Raw genomic sequence first — 23,884 nt, forward strand, 5'->3', positions numbered from 1 at the left:
GTTGACTATTAAATTCCTACCTTAAAATTCCAATTGTTAAACTAATATATTTTTAAAAAAAAACGAATTGTTTTGAATTTAAAATCCCAAAATTGCAATGACAGATATTCAAACTTCAGCTGGCTCCTTTTTGAACTTTTTTTCTCTATATCATTCAAGACATATCATTGTATAAGTATTACCTTGACTCAAGATGAATATAAACTTCAATTTGATAAATAATTATTATACAAGATATTCATTCTATATCATTTATGACTAGATTTGTTTGGAATTAAATTACTTTAGATCACTCAGTACGGAAATTACGCACCAGAGATTGTATAAAGTTAATATAAATCAATTTATTGCAGGAAAGTCATATTAAAGCACTCAAGCTCTTTTCTTTAACTGTATCTGACTATTTCAGTACGGTTTTTTGACGAAGGATATGAACGGTAGGTGACCCAAGGTAGACGAACAATCCTCATCAACGGTTTATGATTTGTCCCAGAAGAGATTTAGATCAGAATTATTGAACAGTGTTTCATCATTTACATCTATTTTATTAATATTAATGTTACTAAACACAACGGTATCAAAGCGTATTGAGTTCACATGTCTATTAGCAATCTACTAGAAGTTGTTGGGTTTTTTTTTAAATTTCTTTCAAAATATGTCGTACCGCTGCTTAAATACGAAATGCGGGTTACATGTCTATGGATATGAAGAATGCTTCTTGATAAAATGCATTTTTTTTTGTCTGTCCTGAGTCAGGAACCCCTGAAGTTTGTAAGACTTGTATGATTTCTAATTTTATATGTTTTGGAGTTTAGTATGACGTTCATTGTCACTGAACTAGTACACAACTTCGTTTATGGGCCCGTTAAAGGACCCCTCCAGGTGCGCAGTATTCTCGTTGTGTTGAAGACCCATCGGTGACCGTCTGCTTTCTTTTTTTGTCTAGTGTTTGTCTCTTTGACACATTCCCCATTTTTATTCTTTATTTTATTTATAATAAAATGGAACCCATTTAAAGTTCAACGACGTGCTAAATATGAGTTCATGCATTTCAAACTAACTGTAGTTAAGGTTGCTTGGGACTATTCGACTGCGCATAATTTCACGCACGAATTACAAAAGTATTTGTCGTAAATTTAATAAATTTTTTTTTAATATTTTGATTGATTAGAAATGTTAAATCATTGTAGTTATTTGACTAATAGAATATTTTCGTAATTATCCGTATTTGTTTAAGGGTCAAAATGACATTTCACCCATTTTCACCATTTTCCCGCCAACATTTGGGTTTTAAGGCAAAATATTTTTTTTCCTTATCGGTGACCTATGTTTTTTATTGGCTCATTCTTTGAAGCTATATTTCAGGTTTTCATATTACAGTTTTGGACCAATTGTCATAGAACGTGTTTTTTTTTATATTCCGATAAAAATATGTCAGCACCTCTATTTTCCCTATCATTTCATTAAAAAATGGTCCCTTTTACATATCTATTTAAAAGTTAAATTTTGAGCTAAAATGGTCCGTGACCCCCTATTTTTTCGACAAATTTGATTCATTTTCTTCAAAGAATAAAATAACCAAACATACGGCACTTCTGGTAGAAATTTCGAATAGACCCGAGCCACCTTAAGTCATTGCACATGAAATATTTATCATTGCTTAGTCTAAATCTTTATGTTGTGTTTTGTGTACTGTTGTTGTGTCTGTTTGGCTTTTCCTTTTCAGCCATAATGTTGTCAGTTTTATTTTTTAGTTTGAATGCCCATTTTGTGTTTTTTTACCATTCTTTTATCAGAACTTATAAAGAAGAGGCGACATTTATCAAAGAGACATTCAAAGCTTTAAAGTCGAGGCGAAACTAATAAAAAGTTCCATTACCTTTACCAAAATGACCTCTGTCAACTGTCTGTTGTCTGTAAACAAGTCATATTATGTTAGGTTGCAAATGAAGATGGAAACTTTTTCCCATTTACCTACCCATTATTTCAATATGTAAAACTTTGTCAACAATACCATGGCTTATAATTAAAAAGTAAAATACCGACGTCTATAATGTCATACCATATAAGTTCAATATTGCAAATATGACCTGTCGTGTGCTTTATGAACATTTTCTCCATTATATCGAACAAGGAACAAATATCCTTAATGAAACAAATGCAAAACAAAAATAGCACATCCTGTTGTCCATTTGAGTTGTGGTTCAAAAGGAAGCAACATACAAGCATTTTTCATAATGCATACCTTCCCAAGCCCCATTAATAACTAATGTCACGAGAAATATAAGCGATGAATTGATGCTCAATTACTTCAACACGACATCATTCTGTAGACATACAGTGGAGTTCAATGTACGTCAATTAATTTTTCATTAAAACGAGAGGGTATAATCCGCTATTAAATCATAAAAGATGACTTCCGTGTAACCGAATCTTATAGATATATAGTATAAATCATTTACTTAGAACCGTTTATCATGCTACCAGAGGAATAACACTACAATGAACAAGCTTCCGTTGTTTCAATCGTTTAGAATGTACTTCAAGAAATAGTCTGTATTAAGCAAATGTTTTTGTACTGAAAAAAACAGGTTTGTTTATATATCTATTTTTTCAAGTCATGGTATATTCCGTAAAAAAGTGTATACAAAATTCTGATCTGATTATTATCTTTATTATTTGTTTGGACTTCCCTACACATATTATTAGTAATCGTTCATTTTGTTATGTATGACGTTTTGTTACTTTTTAGTATATAATGACAATGTTGTGAAGGTCATTTCATGATATTTTCTAATGATTTGATATGTGAAATGTTTACATCTCGTCAAAATAAACACATTCGAATTCAAAGCAAACAGTCATGATTTGATATATTAAAAAATACATTCCAGAAGAAAGCTTTTAAGTTATGAAACTAATATACTTGATGAGCTCCAAATAAGATATTCGTTAAACAAGTGGATTTCGCTAGTTTGTGTTACTTGTCGTCAAACGTTTACATGAGAGAAAAAACGAAAACCATTTTGTAGAAAACAAATACTGCCACTAATGAGAGAGCATACGTATAAAACGAAGTGGCACATAGTTCTAAGCAGGAACAAATCTAATTATTAAATGTATAAAATGATATTCCTAGTATGATGCAGGTCTATGATCTTATAACACAGAATAGTAGTTTACCGATGTTTGGACCTCGGAAAGCCAGCATGAACTCCAAAGAGTAGTCAGACTTATAAGTCGACACCGTTAGCGTATCCTGCAAATAGATATATCGAATCCCCGCTCAGTTAATATTTCACGATTGGGAATAGGACACAATCGAATAAGATCGCTAAAACATTTCTCTTGTGAGTTCATACACACTTTTTCGGCCAATCAATTCGTGAAAGTTTCGTATATCTTATGTCGAGTCGGTTTCAACAGTCTTTCCTCATAGCTCTGTTAAAGCAGTTTTTGTGTCAGGAGCTCATCTGTGTTGTAGATGTCTGTATATTGTGAACATGCACATGCTTAATGTGTTTATTAATATATGTTTACATCATTGGCGCAGAGGGTTTCGAGAAATGAAAATTCGACAGTAAGAAATTTAATAATATCACGTTTGTCATGAATTTTAGTTTAAAGTCATCCACATCAATATCAAGGAAACTAACATGGATATCAATCATACGTATTAGTTTCGGTAGTGTCCGTTATCATAAGTTCACTTGAATATATGAGATGAAAGCATCCGCTGAAGAGTAGGTTTAAAAGTGCCAAGGTATAATCGTTTCTTACATGAACACGAATTTAAAGATCTTTGCTAGATAATTATGTCTTTGAATATGCTTTCTGCTTCGTATAAGTACACACTATTTAACTAGTAGTTGTTCAATTCAAACAATAAAAACTAACGGCCTTATTTATGTTTATAACTTTATACTGATATAGTGGTGTAGGGAGAAGTATTAAGAGTGCAACTAGTACGACTGTTAACGCTTACCCTCTGAGCCACCTAAGTTCATTCGTGAGTTTGTGAGATTTCTATTAAATGTTTCATGAGGGAGTTAAAACCGTACGATGAAAGATCTTTGTTAACTTATCAATGCATTGTGTAATTGTAAAAGTATGTTATAAATCATGTCAGCAGTAAAAGAAGTAATTAAAACCCCATTTCCTTATATTTATTTCGCAAGCAAAGTCATTTTCCTTAACTTCTTTAAGAAAATAAAAGTATGATATGATCATAATTGTATGCAATATGTAAATAGATTAATCATTACCAGGTACTCTCGAGACCATAAGCAAGGATAAGCTAAACGTTCGAGATTATCTGAAACATTACAAATATATCTAAGTGTCGTCAGAGTATTTTGATGTTTTGACAAAACTTTCTCATAAATAAACTCATCATAGATACCAGGACTAAATTTAGTATATACGCCAGACGCGCGTTTCGTCTACAAAAGACTCATCAGTGAAGCTCGAATCCAAAAAAGTTAAAAAGGCCAAAAAAAGTACGAAGTTACTCATCATAAATACCAGGATTGAAATTTCATATTTACGCCAAACACGCTTTTCGTCTACAAAGACTCATCAGTGACGCTCGAATAAAAAAATGGAAAAGGGACATATAAAGTATTTCTGAATATCTAACTATTTGCTCATTGGTATGTTAAGTTGAAGACTCCAATCTTGATACATGTTTTCCAATCATTTGTACCATCTTGTTATTACGAAAATTAATAAGATTACAATTTAAATCAAAGATTTTATATATATTTACATGCTCTTAATATAATAGTTTATATTTCAGCAAGGTATTCATTCTTTTGATCTGACAAATACAGTTTGCAAAACCATTCAATTTTGAATCGTCAATGCTTTTCAACTTTGTACTTGTTTGGCTTTCTAAATATTTTGATATGAGCGTCTTATGTAGACGAAACGCACGTCTGGCGTACAAAATTAAAATCCTGGTACCTTTGAAAACTAATTTCATTTAACCCTAGTATAAAATGATAAATGCACAAAAAACTAATTTATCTTATTTTTATTTTATGAAATTACCTGTGATAATATAAACGGTACAAAAGGACGTCACTTTTTATGACATTGGTCCATTTATGTGACGCGCATTTTATATTTTGTTTCTTGTGATCTTGTGTGATGTTGTATATTCATGTAGGGCATCCGTTGTTATTCTGGGATTTAAATGTTGTAATGTACTGTTATATTCATTATATATGTATCTGTAATGACTGTCCTTGCGTTTATCTATACTGTATTCCTATGACGTATAGCTGTCATTTTAGTGGTATTTGTAACATTCCATCACTTAGCGGAATGTTTGGCCAGCCAGGATACCAGCATTATTTTTAAAAGGCCTGTAGCAAATCAGAAATATGGCAGCTTATATCTACATTCCGTTGTTTTTACTTTTGTTGTAGTTTAGTGTTTCAGTTTTTCAGTTTTTCAGTTGTTTTCGCTTTATAGTTGATGTGTTTCCCTCTGTTTTAGTTTGTTAAATGGATTTCATTTTGCTGAAAAGAATTATGACTTTTGAACAGCGGTATACTACTGTTGCCTTGTATGAAATTGTATAAATTTAATGTCAGAGTCCATTGAAGACCTATTATTGTTTAATGTGACTGGAAAGAAATTTGGGATTATGGAACTTGCAGTTATAGACATTATTCGATATGTCTTGGACTTCATATTGATTGCTAAACAATCAAAACTACAAAATGCTACTGATTATCGAACAGGAGATAACAAACTTAGCAGTTTCGTTAAATTTTATATCTTCGCTAATTCCGGGAAATTTGAGAGACAATAATAGATATAAGAAGATATGGTAGGCGTGTCTATGAGACAATTACCCATTCAATCGCTATTTGTAAAGGTAAAGCATTATGGATCAAAATTTGATTTGGGTATTTTGTATATAACAGAAAAATATAACCTTTTTCTAGAACAAATAATTGACATTTTCAGTTCATATATACCAGATTTACGTCTACACGTGTTCATATTAATAATTGACATTTGATGCTTTTGTGAAGGTGTGATTCTCTCGATAGTTATTATTTCAGTTTTGGTTGTTACGACTTATTAATATAAATCTCGTGTAAATTGATAAGCTGGTTTTCTAAGTCCTTAATTGGACATTTTGTTAACAGTATTTTCTTACCTGATTTTGTAATTCTGAAATCTAAATTGTATGCTTAAGTTTCATTATTAACTGTTTTCGAGTTTTATATTTGTTCACGTTTGTTATTTACTGTAAATGATTTCACTATTTGAAATGAAAAAGTCTGATTCTGAGGTTTTTTGTTCTTTTGTTTGCCGCTGTATTTAAAATGTAATCTATTAAAATGTCTTCGTTATTATGTTAAAATATGATCAAGTGTAAAAATGCAAAGGTCCGGGGGGTGGTGGGCGGGGGGGGGGGGGGGGGGGGGTAGGAATAAAATTACCGACGTAAAGAATGAAAGCGGACGTTATATAATCGGAATACATGCGTTGCTAGTAAATTCAAGGTGTACTTATGCCGCATGCAACCTGTCTGCTTCTCAGCGAAATATGTAGAGGAAAAGATGTACAATCCATTTTACTTATATTAGTAGCGATCAATTTTGCAAAAAAAATAGCCTGATGGAGTTGGAACTATATTTTTTTACTTATTTCTTAATCTATAAACAAGGGATTTTAGAAAAATTTGTTATCAATCATGTCAGCAATGAAATACTTACTACATAGCTGAAGCTACAATGGGGCCTTACAGACTATCGATGTTGTAGCAACTTGATAAGGAATTTTCAAATCAAGGTTACAAATAAGTAATGAGTGTAAAAAAATAAGATGTGGTATGATTGCCAATGAGACAACTTTCCATAAGAGACCAAAATGAAACAGAAATTGACAACTATAGGTCATCGTACGGCCTTCAACAATGAGCAAATCCCAACGTCAGCTACAAAAGGCCCCGTAATAACGATGTAAAATAATTCAAACGAGAAAACAAACGGCCTTATTTATATAGTTCACATCAACTCCAAAAGAAGAGTCGACAAATTACGCGTCTTCTGTCACGCTTGTTCACATTAAGTAACAAGGTCGAAATCGGGAATAGGATAAAAACGGTAAAATGACACATCACACTATTATACTAGTAACTAAAGATCTCAGACAGTGAATATATACCGCTAGTGAAAGTAAATACACAAAAATACTAAACTCCGAGGAAAATTCAAAAAGGAAAATCAAAAATTTAGACATCGACAAATCTGTTCGGTTTCATTCAAACCAATTCGTGATGGTGTCTGCTTACTATTGTAGTGTCTTTTTTATTTGTTCTTCTTAACAGAATGTTGCAAAACAGGTTATCTGCTCTTGGATGTATCTTTAGGATTGGAAAATCCAACATACTATCTCTTGGTATTAGGTTTACATCTTAAGATCGTTCAATCAAGACTTATTTTCTTTTCATCGATATATTTTTAAATTTTATTGTGGGTTTTTTTCTTCATTAGGATTTCTGTTATACTACTGTGAAAATTTACATTGAAGTTTTTATGCTTATGAACTTTTACAATCAGATTTATTTCTTCAACGTTCTTAGAATACTCAAAATGGAATGATGTCCTGCTGTTTTTGTGTAACATGTTCTCTTTTTTTTGATTATCTATTTAGGTATTTAACTTTATGAAAGAAGGCTGTTAACAAAGGAGTCGTTTTGCCAAAAGTTTGGCTTTATGTGTTTTGTAACAAAACTTACATGTTTAAAATCTTTAGAATATTTCATTACCATGTTTTACGTTGGTCAAATGTAGTTTTCAGTATATAAAAATCAATAAAACAGAGATTTTTCCTTGATCATAGGTGTTCACTAAAACTAGATTATTTTTTTTTTTTTTTTTTTTTTCCTTTATTCAAAATGTGCTTGGCAGATTCATGCTTTAACTGTTAGATGCGAGGTATCAGTCTAACAATAATGCGTCTGCTATTAAAAGCCAAACGTTTAGCTGCAATTCAGGTTAGGGAAATGTGATCTTTGAAATGTAAACACATATGTTTGGTCCGGACATTGATACAAAAAATATCACATATCTATTCAATAATTAATAAATGTTGTGTTTGCTTGTATTTAGTAATAAGATTCAGATTTTTGATGTGGAGGACCTTTTAAAAATATGGTCTGCAGATCATATATTATAACGAATAATCATATATATGGATAAATATTATCTGCAATATAATTCAAAATCTATAATTATTTGTTATGTCTCAAATTTGTGACAAAAATGTGACTCCTAGAAAATTGAAACCTAATATCATATAATAGAAACGGTAAAATGGATAATAACTTCCTTTCTGTGAATACCGAATAACCACAATTTGTTTCTGGTAATGATTGCACTACATGGCAATTACAAGATCTAGGTTGTTTCAAATAATAAAAATGTTCCAAAATTATTAAGAAACAGTGTACATTTTTATGGAATTCCTAGAGCCTCAATTTACATTTTGTCCTATCTGTTTTCTGTAATCTCGGCAAAACATTCAAATATTGTTTTACCTAACAGGGCGAAAGATACCAAAATATATTTAAACAAATTGGTCGAAAAATAAATAGATTAACCCATTACAAATCCGATGATAATTCAAATTCGATGACGTAAAATCCTAGGAAGATAATAGAATTATAGTTACGACAGTTCAAGATGATGTCGTCCGTTAAACTTTAGAGGAGATCACTTAAAAGAGGGACGAAAGATACCAGAGGGACAGTCAAATTCATAAATCGAAAATAAACTGACAACGCCATGGCTAAAAATGAAAAGGACAGACAAACAATAGTACACATGACACAACATAGAAATCTAAAGAATGAACAACACGAACCCCACCAAAAACTAGGGGTGATCTCAAGTGCTCCGGAAGGGTAAGCAGATCCTGCTTAACATGTGACACCCGTCGTGTTGCTTATGAGATAACAAATCCGGTAAATAGTCGGTAGGTCACATTTATGAAAGGGAAGGGAATTGTAGTTTCGACGTCTGGAACATATCAGATATCATTTGTGAAACGGTCATTCCATTGCGTCCGTAAAATTTACGAAGAGATGATTTCAACTTAATAATTTTGAAGTCTTGTTTTAATAGCTTCCCTGTGAGCAACAACCCTCTATCAGGCAAATCATGAAAGGAAATGCAAGCACCCAGGAATATCGTATCAATGCGGAGATATATACACCGTATGTAGGTGCTGCTGAAATATTGCTACTTAGAACTGGAAAGTTCACAATTGGAAAGCTGAAATCATGTCTTTTGTCGTAAAGTTTGGTTTTCAATCGACCCTCATTGTCAATTTTTAGATGTAAGTCAAGATATGAGGCCGACTTAACTGTATCTGTTGTATCATTCATCTCTAGTTCAATGGGATATTCATGATAGAGAATGTTTAGTTCAAAGGCACACTTGAAAGCAGGAATCTGATAGGAATCTTTAATCATGAAATATCGTATCCCATGCGAGATATACAGTCCATAATATGTAAAACTCTGAAACAGTAGTGACGTTGCTTCGCTAAACTATTAAAGTCAACGTAGCGTAGCAAAGAGGACGTTACCACTGTTTCGGAGTTTGATAATATCCAAGTTCTGTTAGAATGTTGCTTTATACAATTGAAAGTTTATAATTGAAAAAAAATTGTTAGTTTTTTGTATGCTTAATTATGATTTATATTCGACATTCACTGCCTGTTTTCTAGCAATAAGTAAAGGTCTACGTAATTTGTTATCGTATCTGTATTATCCTTTAGTTTATGATCAATTTGATAGATGCAGTCAAAACACATTTTGAACTATTCAGTGAGAAGATATTCTGTATTGAGGGAATGGGAATTGTTTCTTTTTGTCTGTGGTTAACAAATGGCATTTGCACTAGATATACTGAGTTGTTATTTGAAGCAAAAATAACGACAGAAATGTACGATTTTTTTAAAAGCACTGAAAATTTTAGTTTTGGGCATCATAATAATTTAAATACTTTGTCTCATTTTGATTTCGTTAAAATATTTTTGTCAGTACGCATATTTCAGGATTTGACTGGAACAAGTAAAATTACAAAAATACCGTCCTCCACGGAAAATTCAAAACGAAAATTCCATTATCAAATGGCAAAATAAAAAGCTCAAGAACATCAAACGAATGAGAAAAAAAACTGTCATATTCCTAGCTTGATACAGGCATTTCCTGATGTAGAAAATCGTGGCTTAAACCTGATTTTATAGCAAAACCTATTTTGTGTATGGCACTCGCCTAAAATGATATTGACAACAACGTGTGAACAAAAATACTCCGTGACAACAAAAAAGTGTCAAAATGGGGTACAGCAGTCAACATTGAGCTATAATCTTAAATACTATTAAAAACATAAAATATATCAACAAAGAAAAACAAAAAGACATATAAATAAAGAATATCAGACAAAATATTAGACAAGAATACAATAATTGATTCCAGCACAACTCCTTGGAAGATGCAAAAGTACCGAGCCACACCAAAAGGATATTACCAAAAAGGAAATAAATAGTTAAGTTTGTTAATTTATAAAGATAAAGAAAATAAAAGAGCACTAAAACACGTAAATAAGACGATAATCATCGTCAATACCTAGAACCTATACTGCAAACATTTAAATCGTTTCAATTCCAAACACATTTTAAGACATTGACATCAGACTTGCTTAAGCATAGGGAATCAATGATAATCAACCATTTTGATCAATCTTCATTGTCTTTTAGTCAAAAATAAAAAAAAATCAACAGTAGTTTTATAATTTTGATACTACTAGTATTTAATAAAGGAAACAGTAGTATACCGCTGTTCGAAGTTGTCGTACTGCTTAATTTAAGAAAAGTTGCTTTACTAGGAATGAATGGCTTTATCAAAGTTTCAGAAGTTAAATAAAAAAGTTCTTGCAGAATAAAAATTCAAAAGTAGGTATTCAAAGCGTAAACAAGTGGCCATTTCGATGGTGTGTAATAAATAAAAAATTAAAACTCGCAACTGCTTTATGAAAAAAAAATGAAAAAAATTTACCAAACTCCAAGTTAAATTCAAATCGGTAAGTCCATTATAAAATGTCGAAATCAAAAACTCAAATACATCAAACGAATGGAAAACATTGTTTTTCATACTCCTGACTTGGTACAGGAATTTTCTAATTTAGAAAATAAGACGCCTCTGGGTGCGGTAATTTCTCGTTACATTAAAGACCTGTTGGTGACCTTCTGTTGTTGTTTTTTCTATGGTCGGGATGTTGTCTCTTTGATACATTCCCAATTTCCATTCTCAATTTTATAAATCTGGTTTTATAGCTACCTAAACCTATCAGTCGTATGGCAGTTTATGTGTATCACTTGTAGAATGTAAATTATTATCCCCTGCTTCTTCATTTATTTTGATATTCTTTTCATCATAAGATATACACATTTCTATCTATAACATTTCTTCTGTACTCAATGTTTTATACTTTGTTTGCCAGTTTTCAATCATGATTTACCACAATGCCTAAATCCAGTTTATCATAAAATAAAGGATCATAATTATGTCCCTTTGATATGAATCATTTCTAGAAAAAAATGTTACCTAGGATTGAGATAATTATAAAAAGATATATGATACAAAAATAGTGTCATCTATGGAATTGTTTTATATGAATGGTTCTCCAATGGGTACACATTGAACAATTATATTTACATAGAGGCAACTATTCCAACTGTTATATTCGAGTTGATTTGATATAATTTATATCAATCATTGTGGTTGGTAGGAATGATGGTTCAAAACTTTAATCATTTCAACAATAATATCAGAACAATTGTTTTAGGAAAAAAATGATAATATGAAAAGCTTTGAAAGGGTACTACTAAAATGAATTGTGCTTAATTTTTAAATGCCCTAATTCAAATATATGACAAACGGCAGTATTTAAGACTGCATTCACGTTTTCAGGCATATCTGCTAGACCAATTATATAAACATTTGGACTCTAAGATAATACGAATTATGAGAAATCGTATGATAAAAAGTAAATTCACAAAAATGCTGAACTCCGAGGAAAATTTAATCGGAAACATCAAACGAATGGACAACAACTGTCATATTCCTGACTTGGTATAGATACTGATCTGATACTGACAATAACATTAAATGTTGAGTAACTGGCATTCGTGAAAGTAATTGGTCATTCTTCAAATTCATAAATATCGTTATGGAAGTATTTTTACAACATTTCATAAAAAAAATGAAATATTCTTCCGCTTTAGTTAGATCATGTTGCATATATTCACAAAAACGAGTACAGTTAGTTAGTGTAGTTTGGTTTTTCTGTAATACTGTAAATATGTCTAACTCTGCTAAACTTCATCGATCATCATCAAATCATACCCTTCAGCTGGTGTTGTAAATTTCCGTGATCATTGCAGATTTAAGTAATCATTAAAAGCGTCTAAAATATTTTCAGACATGCTTGTCAAAACCTGATCCGATTAAATCAATCTGACAGCGGTTCATTTGACTATTTGTATCAGTTACTTGTCATTTATCTTAATGACGTGTCTTTTGTGGTGATGACTTTGTGTCAATCAAGTCGTTTCTTGGAAAATTAGCAGTATTCCGAGTGCAACAATTTTCAAAAGGGAAGTTGCAATTTATTTTGGTTAATTGGTTCTTATTAACTGAAAATCCATTAATCTGATCTTTTTTTTTAAATTTTCACTTATGGTACCAATCCGATTATAGTTTGTTATCACCTCAATGGGTGATGGGTTATGTGAAAATAGAATGATGTCATCCTGAATGAGTTTTGCACATTATTGAAGGCCTAATGATAAATTTGTTTTAAAACTGATTTCTTAAACAAATGTTAAACTAATCCAAAATAAAGGCAACAGTAGTATACCGCTGTTCAAAACTCATAAATCCATGGACAAAAAACAAAATCGGGGTAACAAACCAAAACCGAGCGAAACGCATTAAATATAAGAGGAGAACAACGACACAACACCGAAACGCAACAAACACAGAAACTGACCAATCATCAGACAAAACACCACGAGAATAACAAATATAACATGAAAACCAAATACATGAATTTGGGATAGACAAGTACCGTGCCACGTCTTATCTCGATATCTCAAAAATAAGAGAAAACACAAACGACTCAACGTTAAAATCATTCAACATTCAACGTTCAACATCAGTCATATTTTATTGTATCGAAATCGATTGGAAGCATTATGAATTTATTTAAACATATAGCAAGCTTGAGTTCAAATAAGCTGTGACCTTATTATTTGACCTCTTCCATGTATATTTGTTGGATCGTGATGTTGTCCAATATGTTCTCTTATTTATTTGTAGTGTAGTCCTGTAATGTTGTGTTTTCATTTTAATGTTATATTTAACATTGCCATTAAAGCGGAAGGTTTGGCATGCTTTTCTTCAAAAATGTCCTGTACAAAGTCAGGAATACGGCCATTGTTATATTATAGTTAGTGTCTGTGTTTGTTACATTTAAACGTTATGTTTCTTTTGTGCCGTTTGTTTCCTCTTATATTTAAGTATGGATTCAAATTATTATAAGACGTGTCACGGTAGTTTTTTTTTTATCCCAAATTCATGTATTTAGTTTTGGTGTTATATTTGTTATTCTCAATGGAATATGTCTAATGCTTAGATTGTTTCTGTGTGTGTTACATTTTAATGTTGTGTCGTTTTTCTCCTCTTATATTTAATGCGTTTCCCTCAGGTTTAGTTTGTAACCCGGAATTTGGTTTTTTCTATCGATTTAGCGGTATACTACTGTTGCCATTATTTAGCATGGTCCATATGCTATCTCCATGCTTTTTTCAATCAGAGACAAAAAGAAATCAGTTCGTTTAAAGTTCAGTGTTTTTTAAATGAAATTACAAGGTTATTTAAACACTCAGATGCAATATACAGTTGTATGCGATATTCATATATCTGTGTTTTACAGTTAGTGCTAGATCTAACGGCTTTAAAAAAGAATATAACATACTCATTTTTCGCTTTATATTTCTAAAGGGTATTGACATAGGTACTCAGTAGACAGAAAAGCGTCATATATTTTTTTCCTAAAGCTATATCGTTAGATCCCTCGTTTTGTTCATATTAAGAACAATTTAAAAACACTTGGTCGCAGTGTTTGTGAAAGGAGATCTAACATCGAATTTTTCGAAAAAATAAGGATTTTCTTATCCCAGATATAGATTACCTTAGCCGGATTTGGCAGAATATTTTGGAATTTAAGATCCTCAATGCTCTTCAACTTTGTATTTGTTTGGTTTATAACTATTTTGATATGAGCGTCCCTGATGAGTCTTATGTAGACGAAACGCGCGTCTGGTGTACTTCATTATAATCCTGGAAGCTTTGATAACTAATAACAACCTTGCAAACTCGAAACTTCGAACGATTATCTTCTTATAAAATAATAAATGAAAATTATACTTATCCTTTGGTTTATGATGAAGGGGACACCTGCTTAATCTAATCTTTTAAGAAGTTAGCACAAGTCGCCTTTTTATACAACCATTATTTAATGATTTACAAAATCTATTCTTAGAAAATAAGAAACTCTTAATGATATTTGAAATAAATGTTTACAAATGAATAAAAAATAGATAATAAGATATGTAAGTAATGAGTATTTTTCAAATCCTGAAAATTGAAGGTTGCAGTTACCGTGCAGAACAATTGTACCTCGTGTTTTTATGAAATTATGATGTATCATTCCTGAAACGGTCGTAAAACTTTCATTTTAGTATGGTGTGAGTTTACGAATTTTGCATTTATAAACTGTAAAATGTACGATGCAATGAAATCATCTCTAACAAAAGTTGTCAATGTCGTTTAAGAACATGAAACAGCATGTTGATGATGATGGAAGTTTTAAACGACCTTGACTGGCTATACAGCCCTTGCACGATCGGAAAAAACATGTTTGTGAATCATGTTTTGTGTATCTTGTAGTTCTATTCTAATCTTAATTTTTCACACTGTATCCAAAGCTTCTAAGCCGGCATTATTACATAGAGATTAATACATGGCCTTTTCCATATCAGCCTGGGTATCATCCCGAGACCCCCATATCAGCCCGAGACGGAGTCGAGGCGCTGATATGGGTCGAGGGATGATACCCAGGCTGATATGGAAAAGGCCATGTATTAATCGCTTTATCATATACTTCCGACAATAGTTTTATGTAAGGCAAAACCCAAATGCAACAACTAAAACAGTCAAAAACTTTATAAAGAAGTTAAGTTATATATCCAATATACTATAATTGTCAACCAACAGCATCACTACCTCCATATATATGTACATTGTATGGTAACATTTCCTATAGAGGCATTTTGAAACATTGAATATTTGGAAGAGTTTCATGATCATTATTACTCCATTTTTGTTGTACTATAAAATGATTCATAATTGCCAATGGCATTTGTTAGCTAGTACTAAACTATCCCCACAAAAGTTCCCGTAAATTTTGACGTCGTCATCAATATCTGACGTCACAATGGAAAAATAAACAACCGATACCGGTAACACCGGAAGTAACTTGCACGAGAAGCACTGTTATGGGTTTTTGCACGAGACGCCACTGATATGGGTTATCAGACCGGGCTGATATGGGTTATCAGCCTGGTTGGGAAATTATGGCTTGTGTACTTCCGTTCGTTACACATATGCAAAAGCTATCATATTAATGCTAAGTATATGATAAAAAACAATATTGTGTTCTTACCAAAATATCGATGACAGTTGATCTTAGTTAAAATGATATTGTTATATCACATAACAAATGAAATTTAATGCTTATAGTTATAGTATTTTATTCTTTCAAAATTACCAAAAAGAATACAGTAAATATGAGTGTCAATTACTTGCTAGATTGTGTGGTAAGTTAAGCAGTACAAGTTTGGCACCCACTTGTCTCGAATTCACGTTGATTAACAATGCAAAAAAAAAACTGTTCTATATGCTAATGGTAGACAGTCTATTTTATTTCAATTTTCAGTCTCATTTACGGAATTAATTCCAATAAGTATTACAGATTACAAACATACAACACATTGTCTGACCACTTAGTTCCGAAAGGTGAAGAATAATTGAAATTAATTTGCTCTGTTTTCAAATACAATTTCAATTATTTTTATTTTAGTTAATCTAGAAACTATATTCATAGTAATAATAAAAAAAATATATATAACTGTAAGAATATTTTATTTAAGTTCTACCATAATAGCTAATACTTAAGAATAAAAACAATCTTCATTTTGAGTGGCACCAAAAATGTCCGAGAAGGTTTTTCGTTAAAAACCATGCTATTTAAGGAATCATTATATGCCCTTGTAACTAATGATTATAATGGGAAGATATCATGAAAACAAGAAATAAATTTAAGTATTAACCCTTGGTTACCCTCCTACTCATCAATTTACTATCATTATGTTTTGATCATAACTTGATGGCCTATCCGTAATTATTGTTTAATAATCTGTCAAACAATTTAGCTTTAATTTGAAGAAATTGATGCGAAACATATTGTTAAGTTGGCTATAATTTTTGGCTCATTAAAATTGTATATTGATTTGCTTCTTATAACATATCGTGTTTTTTTCAAAATGAAGAAACACATGGATTTATATTTACTTCTTTCACAATAATGTCACACTTGTAGCCACAACCCCTGCTTTTTCTCAAAAGTGCGGCTGTAGCTGGTTACTTTTACTGGCTTAATGCATGGTTCGTGATTTATCAATGTTTGGTTTACTGTGTGTTGTTTTGTTGAATGAATTTTGTATGTTTATCTTTTGGTCATGGGGTTGTCTTCAACTTATGATTTTATTTCCGCCCTTTGTGTCTTCTCCTTTTTACAAACTCAGTGAAGTACCTCAAATTCGGCTTTTCGGTGCTGTTTTTGTCTCCTCGGTTGTTTGCGTAGAGTCTTGGGTTGCTTACAATAGTATGGTCAAACAATTACTTATTCATTTTTATCCTTCAGAATAACTTCTCTTATATTTTGTATTTCTTCATGTTTAACAATTATTGTAATACTGTGTTGTTCTTTTTCGTCATCATTATTTTTTTGTATAGTAATAATCATATATATAAAAAGGACCAATTATTTGTTGGAAAGGTAAAAATAGCAGTTTTATCAAGGTTCCATACTTAAACAGTTAATTTTATTGCTCAATCGAAAGGCATGGAGATACAATAGACAGGCAATGCGTCAATAAAACAATTTATCGAAATAATGCCAATAAAAATGTTATCATTAAAATTACTCGTTTATAATCAGTTCCTGCTAGCCCGAAGCAAACAGCAAGTACCAGCCGCAAAGTGTTCTAACATGTATGATAGGTCAGTCACTGACATGGTTCAATGCCAAAAGTATTTGTTTAGAGTCTCTCAATTGCCTCAATAATAGTAATTGCATCTATTTTTATCATAAAGTGCAAACTACTTGAAATGCAGAACGATTACAACACGAGAATTGTTGACAAATTTTGTTTACATGATGCTGTAGAGTTTCGTATTTAGATTTTTAGGAACTCATCGGGGATTACCGCCTTGGTTTTTTATTCTTTTTTAAGATTTCTAATTCTGTTTATCTGTATAACACTTTTTATCTTTCTTTGCACATGCTTCTCTCGTTTTCATGACATCCTATGTTCACGATTTCTAATTAGTGAGTGTTCCCTTTATGCATATCAGTTATTTATTTCTCACTTGTTTACGAATTTGTTATATTTCAATTTACATTTTAATCGTTCAGGTTCATTTCGGAGATAAATGTTCTGGTATGGTAAAAATCTTAAGTAAGAAAAAGTAACCTTGGCAATACAGGATGAAAATTAAAACACCTTTTTTGAAATAATTTTAAATGAAAATAAAGGTCTGACGTATCAAATTATAAGCCTGGTACCTTTGAAATCTATTTAGACTGTGTTCAACAATGTTTCAAACTTGTGCTTTTGTAACGTACCAATTTCAACTAATGACACACATTGAAACTTTTACTCAGCCGATCCCAAAATAAAAATTATAACATGCAGGATAAATGTGAATGAAATATAAACTTCATGGGGTTACAGGAGAACAATTACAGAGCAATGAATGTTCGAGACAATGGCTTTGGCGAGTTAGTTCATAATGAATGTATAGTTCCATTCTGATATGATTTCAATGTACATAACTTTGGTTTTTAGAATGCTAAGTTGTGGTTAATTGTTTCCTGTAATGTCATGTCGTGAGAAACATGCATCAATTCGAGTCAATTACTGGAATTATCCACAGATTTTTAATACGATGCTGTAATTTGACAAAATTAGTTTTATAGCAGTGTTTTGCATTTTCAAAATATTAGTGATTAAATTCCACCTTGAGCTGGGTTTATTGTTAAGAAAATGTCGAATATAGAAGATTGCTGTTAATCTTTGTCGGATTTGGGTAAGAAATTGTTAGCCTATATAAGAGGCATTTAAAACAAGTACATTTTCTTATGCAATTTCAAAGCAAACAGATTCTCTGTAAAATTTTAAAAAGTTACAAAATCGACAAGTTTCAAAATAAACGGAAATTGTACTAGAATGAATATGCATGCGCAAGATCCGAATAGGATTTCATGGCCAATTTTCAAAATAGACTAATTATGTTACACTTTCCGAATAAAGTCCATGTTATCATTCATCTTTCCGTCATTATCGTTCTTCTCACTTTTTTGTGACGTAAAGTCTTATTTCATTTTTGGGACTTAAAGGATTCGTTCTTTTCATATATATATAAACCAGTGAATGAATTGTATTTTAAGATATCATAGGATTTTGGGGGAAAAGGGGGGGGGGGGTTGATAGTCGGCAGTCCTGGGTGAAATAATAATACATCATCCGGAGACTGGCGCTAAATCAGGTTTTGAAATTTATAAAACAAAATTTAAGTCGAAAACTCGAAAACTCGAAAATAAAACTCTTTCTTTGAGTTTCTACTTTACTGAAAGTAAATTATCTTCATAGGAATAATAAGTTTTATTTAATCTATATGACTAAAGAAAGTTCCGTACTCATACTCAACATTATTTTTATTAACACTGTGCACCATGTATACAAGTGGGAGCTTTAGATAGCAAAACAGAGGCCGGTTTAATCCACCATTTTCTACATAAAGAAATGCCTGTACAAAGTTAGAAAAATTACCGCTGTTTTCCATTCATCTGATGTTTTTCAATTTTGATTTTGTCATCTGTTAAGGGACTTTCGTTTTTAAAAATTTTCATTGGTGTGCAGTATTTTCTATATTTTTCTTCTCCCTTCGAAGGACATTTCAGGAGAAGACATTTAATTTGTTTACAAAACGTATGAACTATAGATTAATACTAAAACGTCTTTAAGAATTGATTATGACGGAAAACAAAAAACTTATTTGAAATCGGATTCCAATTTACACAGATTTAATCCTTGTTATATTTCTCTTAAATTGAGAAAGATGGTAAATCAATATAACTTCAATATACAATTGTAAAGTGCTAGTTTTTCCTGCTTTCTTTATAAACCAAACTAAGCAAGGAAGATTGGCAATAAAAAGATTAGTATATATTTCCAATGTCTTTCAGGCGATCATAGAATGTATTAGGATTAATTTGTCGTGTCTGTTCAAACTTAAACTCGCTTTCACTTTAAAGATAAAATGGTTTAATGAATAAATGAAGATTTGTAGTGGATAACAAAAGTAATACCGTACAATTGGTATTTTGTCTATATTTAATAAAATGAAAATCTGGAGAGAGAAAAAAAACCAACAACAACATGTCTATAACAATATAAGTCATACGGGCTAAATAGCCTTTGTAAAGATTATAAACAGGGTATAATCAACTATAAATTGGTTATCAGATAATATATTTCCATTGCAATCATAAAAAAAAAACTTCATTAATTAGTCGTATTAAGAGAATGTATATTTCGTGTTCATCTTCTTAGCTTCAATTCGGTATATCTTTTTGCTTAAAAAACCAGTTTGTGTCATGGTTTATTTGAAACTCTCTGTTGTATTGGTGGTAACACGTTATGGATTGTTATATGATACTGTTTAGCTTCATGGTATTTTATATAACGGGTTACAATTAATAGTAGAATCATGTGGCATCAAATTTTATTCTTTGAGCAGGTGACAGTGTAATAAAAGCTCTGGATTTACCATAAATAGACATAGGGATTACTGTTCACAAATATTTTACTGCATACACGATTTATTAAATTTCTTCTAAATGAAAAGAAAAAAAGAACAATTTTGCTTCAGTTTTTGGAAATCAAAAGTATATTTCAAGAGCTATTAACAGAATTGACTTCACAAAAAAACGAGGAGCAAACAGTCTGTATATTCTTAATTCAAGCAGCATAAGCTTAATTACAACGTCCAATCTAAATTCCAAGTTTCGTAAAATCACATGCAGTAGATTTAAGAAGTTGTGGTATGGGTGATACCCTCCATCCAAGTCCAAATTTGTTAAATTAAACAATTATAGGTAAAACAACGGAGCATTGGCTTACACTGTACAGCAAGCTATAGAGGGCCCCAAAAATGACTAGTTTAAACCCAAATCAAAACAGGAAAACCAACGATCTAATCTATATAAAAACCAAAAGCAAGAAACACTTATGAACCACATCAACAAACGGCAACCCTTACACATCAGGTTCTGAGCTTAGGACAAGTTCAAACATATGCAGCGGGTTTAAACGTTTCAATAGGCACCAATCTTCACCCAATCATATCAATGTCTAAATATAAATATTTTTTTATTTCTTTTTTGTTATAGTAGCAGTTATCAAATTATAAACCTGGTTCGTTTGAACTCATAACATAAATTTTTGTGAAGTATAAGATAATAGAGACTGTTTGTCAGCCAGTTTGCTTGTTTATTGCTTGTTTTTATTATATGTTAATCCATCTGTTCATCTACAATTTCTACTGTTAAAAAAAACTTGATAAAGATGCGCATTATAAAATGGTCCTGCGTATTATGGGTTTTTTTCAAGCACAAAACATAGAAAATAAAAATAGAGAAGGCAAAAATGAATATAATATTAAAGTAAGGAGATTTCTTTTATTTCAAGTGCAATATAGTATATCTGGAGTGCATATTCAAGTTTCAATTTTTATCTTTGTGGAGCTTTAATAACAAGATCGTGTTGTGGTTTTATAAAATCATCTGTAGTGTTGGTGATAACACGTTATATGATACTTTCTAGATACATGATTTCTAATATAGCCGTTTTACTATTAATCCGACTACTAGAAAAATCTTGTGGAATACAATTTAATTCTTTGAGCATGTGAGAGTGTTGTTAAACACAAATAGACACAGGGATTACTATTCAGAAATATTTTTCTGCATACACGATAACAAAAATAACATTCCTGGAAAAATTCAAGTATATTTCCAGAGTTATAAACGGAAGTCACGAGGAACAAACCGTCCCAATATTCTTATTTTTTTGTAATTTTTTTCTAATGGGAAGAATGAATTAACTCTAAAACGTCTTTCAAAGGGAATAATTAAAGTAATATTTCTGGGTTTTTTTTCTCAAAACCATACAGAGTACACAAAGGACCCGTTAACAAAATTATGTTTTCTTCTGTCTTTATATGTTCCGAGACACCCTGTTTATCTCTTGTGACTGTTGGTGTCAGTGAAAAGGTGAAATGTTGACTGCCACAAAAAGCAATAAAATGAAAATAACAGTCCTTTTTTTACATTTCATCGTTGAGTATGAAGAAGCCTCTGTCGAAACTTCGTAAAATGATATGAAGATTTGATAAAGACAGTGTCGTCTGGTGTAAAAAAATCAATCCCATACTGTAGTTAGAGACATATATAATCATTAAATGTATCTGCTTTACTGACAAAAATAGTCCATCTATCAATACAATACAAAGATGCTATCAATAACGAAGACGCTTCTGTCCAAATTAGTTATATTTTATCCACAGTTTAACAACACCTAAAATGAATATAGGTCACACCATGTGAGTGGCCTACTTTTAACTCGGCTGTGTAATTTTATGTGCAGGTTTATGTTGTTTTATGTAATGAATCCGTTTCTATTCTGTAGTTAGTCATCACTTTGGTTTTATCATGTAAATCTATTATAAAGTCATTTTATAAAATTTACTGTTTGCAAAAGTATTAATTATTCTAAATAATAAGGATGTTCTTATCCAAGGCAGCCGTAGCCGTATTGGGCACAACCTTTTCGAACTTTTGGTCCTCAGTGCTTTTCGGTTTCTTACTTGTTTTGGCTTTCGAACTTTTTTGCCTGAGCGTCAATGGTAAGTCTTGTGTAAAAATTAACATTGCCATAAAAGCGGGAGGTTTGGCATGCCGCAAAACCAGGTTAAACTCACTATCTGTTTCTTAAAATGTCTTATATCAAGTTAAGAAAATGGCAATTGCTATTTTATAGTTCTTTTCTGTGTGTATTACATTTTAATGTTCTGGTTCTGTTGTGTCGTTGTTCTCCTCTTATATTTGATGCGTTCCCTAAGTTTAAGTTTGTAACCCGGATTTGTTTTTTTTCTCAATCGATTTATGAGTTTCGAACAGCGGTATACTACTGCTCACCAAAAACCACATTTTTACCATTCTATTACTTTATACCAGATATCAATTTGTGTGTGAAACTTAAATAATCAATGAAATATGACAAGTTGGTCACCGATACATACTTTTGCCTAATATTTACAGGCATTAAAATGACTGCATTATGTATAATTACAGAGATTTGCATACAACTTACAACTGATGAGAAGTCAGTGGCATTCATCTTGGCCAACAGCAACTTGAATGCAAACCCAAAGGCCGTGAACTATGAAATATGGGTTTCATGACTTTATTCTTATCCTACAAAGATGGAATCCCTTTACTTAGATGTACATACAAAGTATAATAATACTAGCAAATTATTGCTGAGATGTGAACATTTTCAGGGCAAAATTTTACAGTTACATGCCACATAGATGAATATTATGTAACTTCAACTCATAATTCATGTATATACATGTTTTCTATATTGTTATTAGTCAATGTTATGTTATATTTCGTTTCTGTGTGTGTTACATTTTAATGTTGTGTTTCTGTTGTATCGTAATTCTCCTCTTATATTTGATAAGTTTCCCTCGATTTTAGTTTCCAACCAGAATTTGTTTTTTCCTTATCGATTTATTAATTTCGAACAGCAATATACTACTGTTGCCTTTATTTCAATCATTAACTTTTCGAGGGTATTCAGTTGACCCATTCAAGTTGTCTTCTCAAAAGTGCATCTCTTCATGCAGGAACAATCAGCATTAAATGTGTCCATTTCAAACTTGACCAATGGTTCATTTCATTAAAATATCATGACTCAAACTATTGAACCAAACCTCTGTCTGTTTTGACCATGATTAAGTGGCATTACTCTGAAATTTACCACATCAATATCATAAAATTCAAGTTCAGCTTGTGTGTGAAACACCTTCTTACAGTATCAATTAATGAGACATAGACTTCGTACATTGTATGGATACACATAACATGTTTGTCAGCCAGTTTGCTGTTTCTTTTGTTTATTTTGATAATCAATCTTTTTATCTTTAATTCCTACTATAAAAAAAAAATTGAAAAGATATATGTAATATGCTAGTCCTACTTGTAGTTTTTTGTTGAATCTTTCTGAGGTTTTCCAAGGAAAAACCTCGACAACATTTTTAAAAGAGAAACCGAAAATAAATATCATATAAAGACAGGATTTTTCATATGGTTGTCTT

The sequence above is a fragment of the Mytilus trossulus genome, chromosome 7, assembly GCF_036588685.1.
Source record: "Mytilus trossulus isolate FHL-02 chromosome 7, PNRI_Mtr1.1.1.hap1, whole genome shotgun sequence".
NCBI classification, from domain to species: domain Eukaryota; kingdom Metazoa; phylum Mollusca; class Bivalvia; order Mytilida; family Mytilidae; genus Mytilus; species Mytilus trossulus.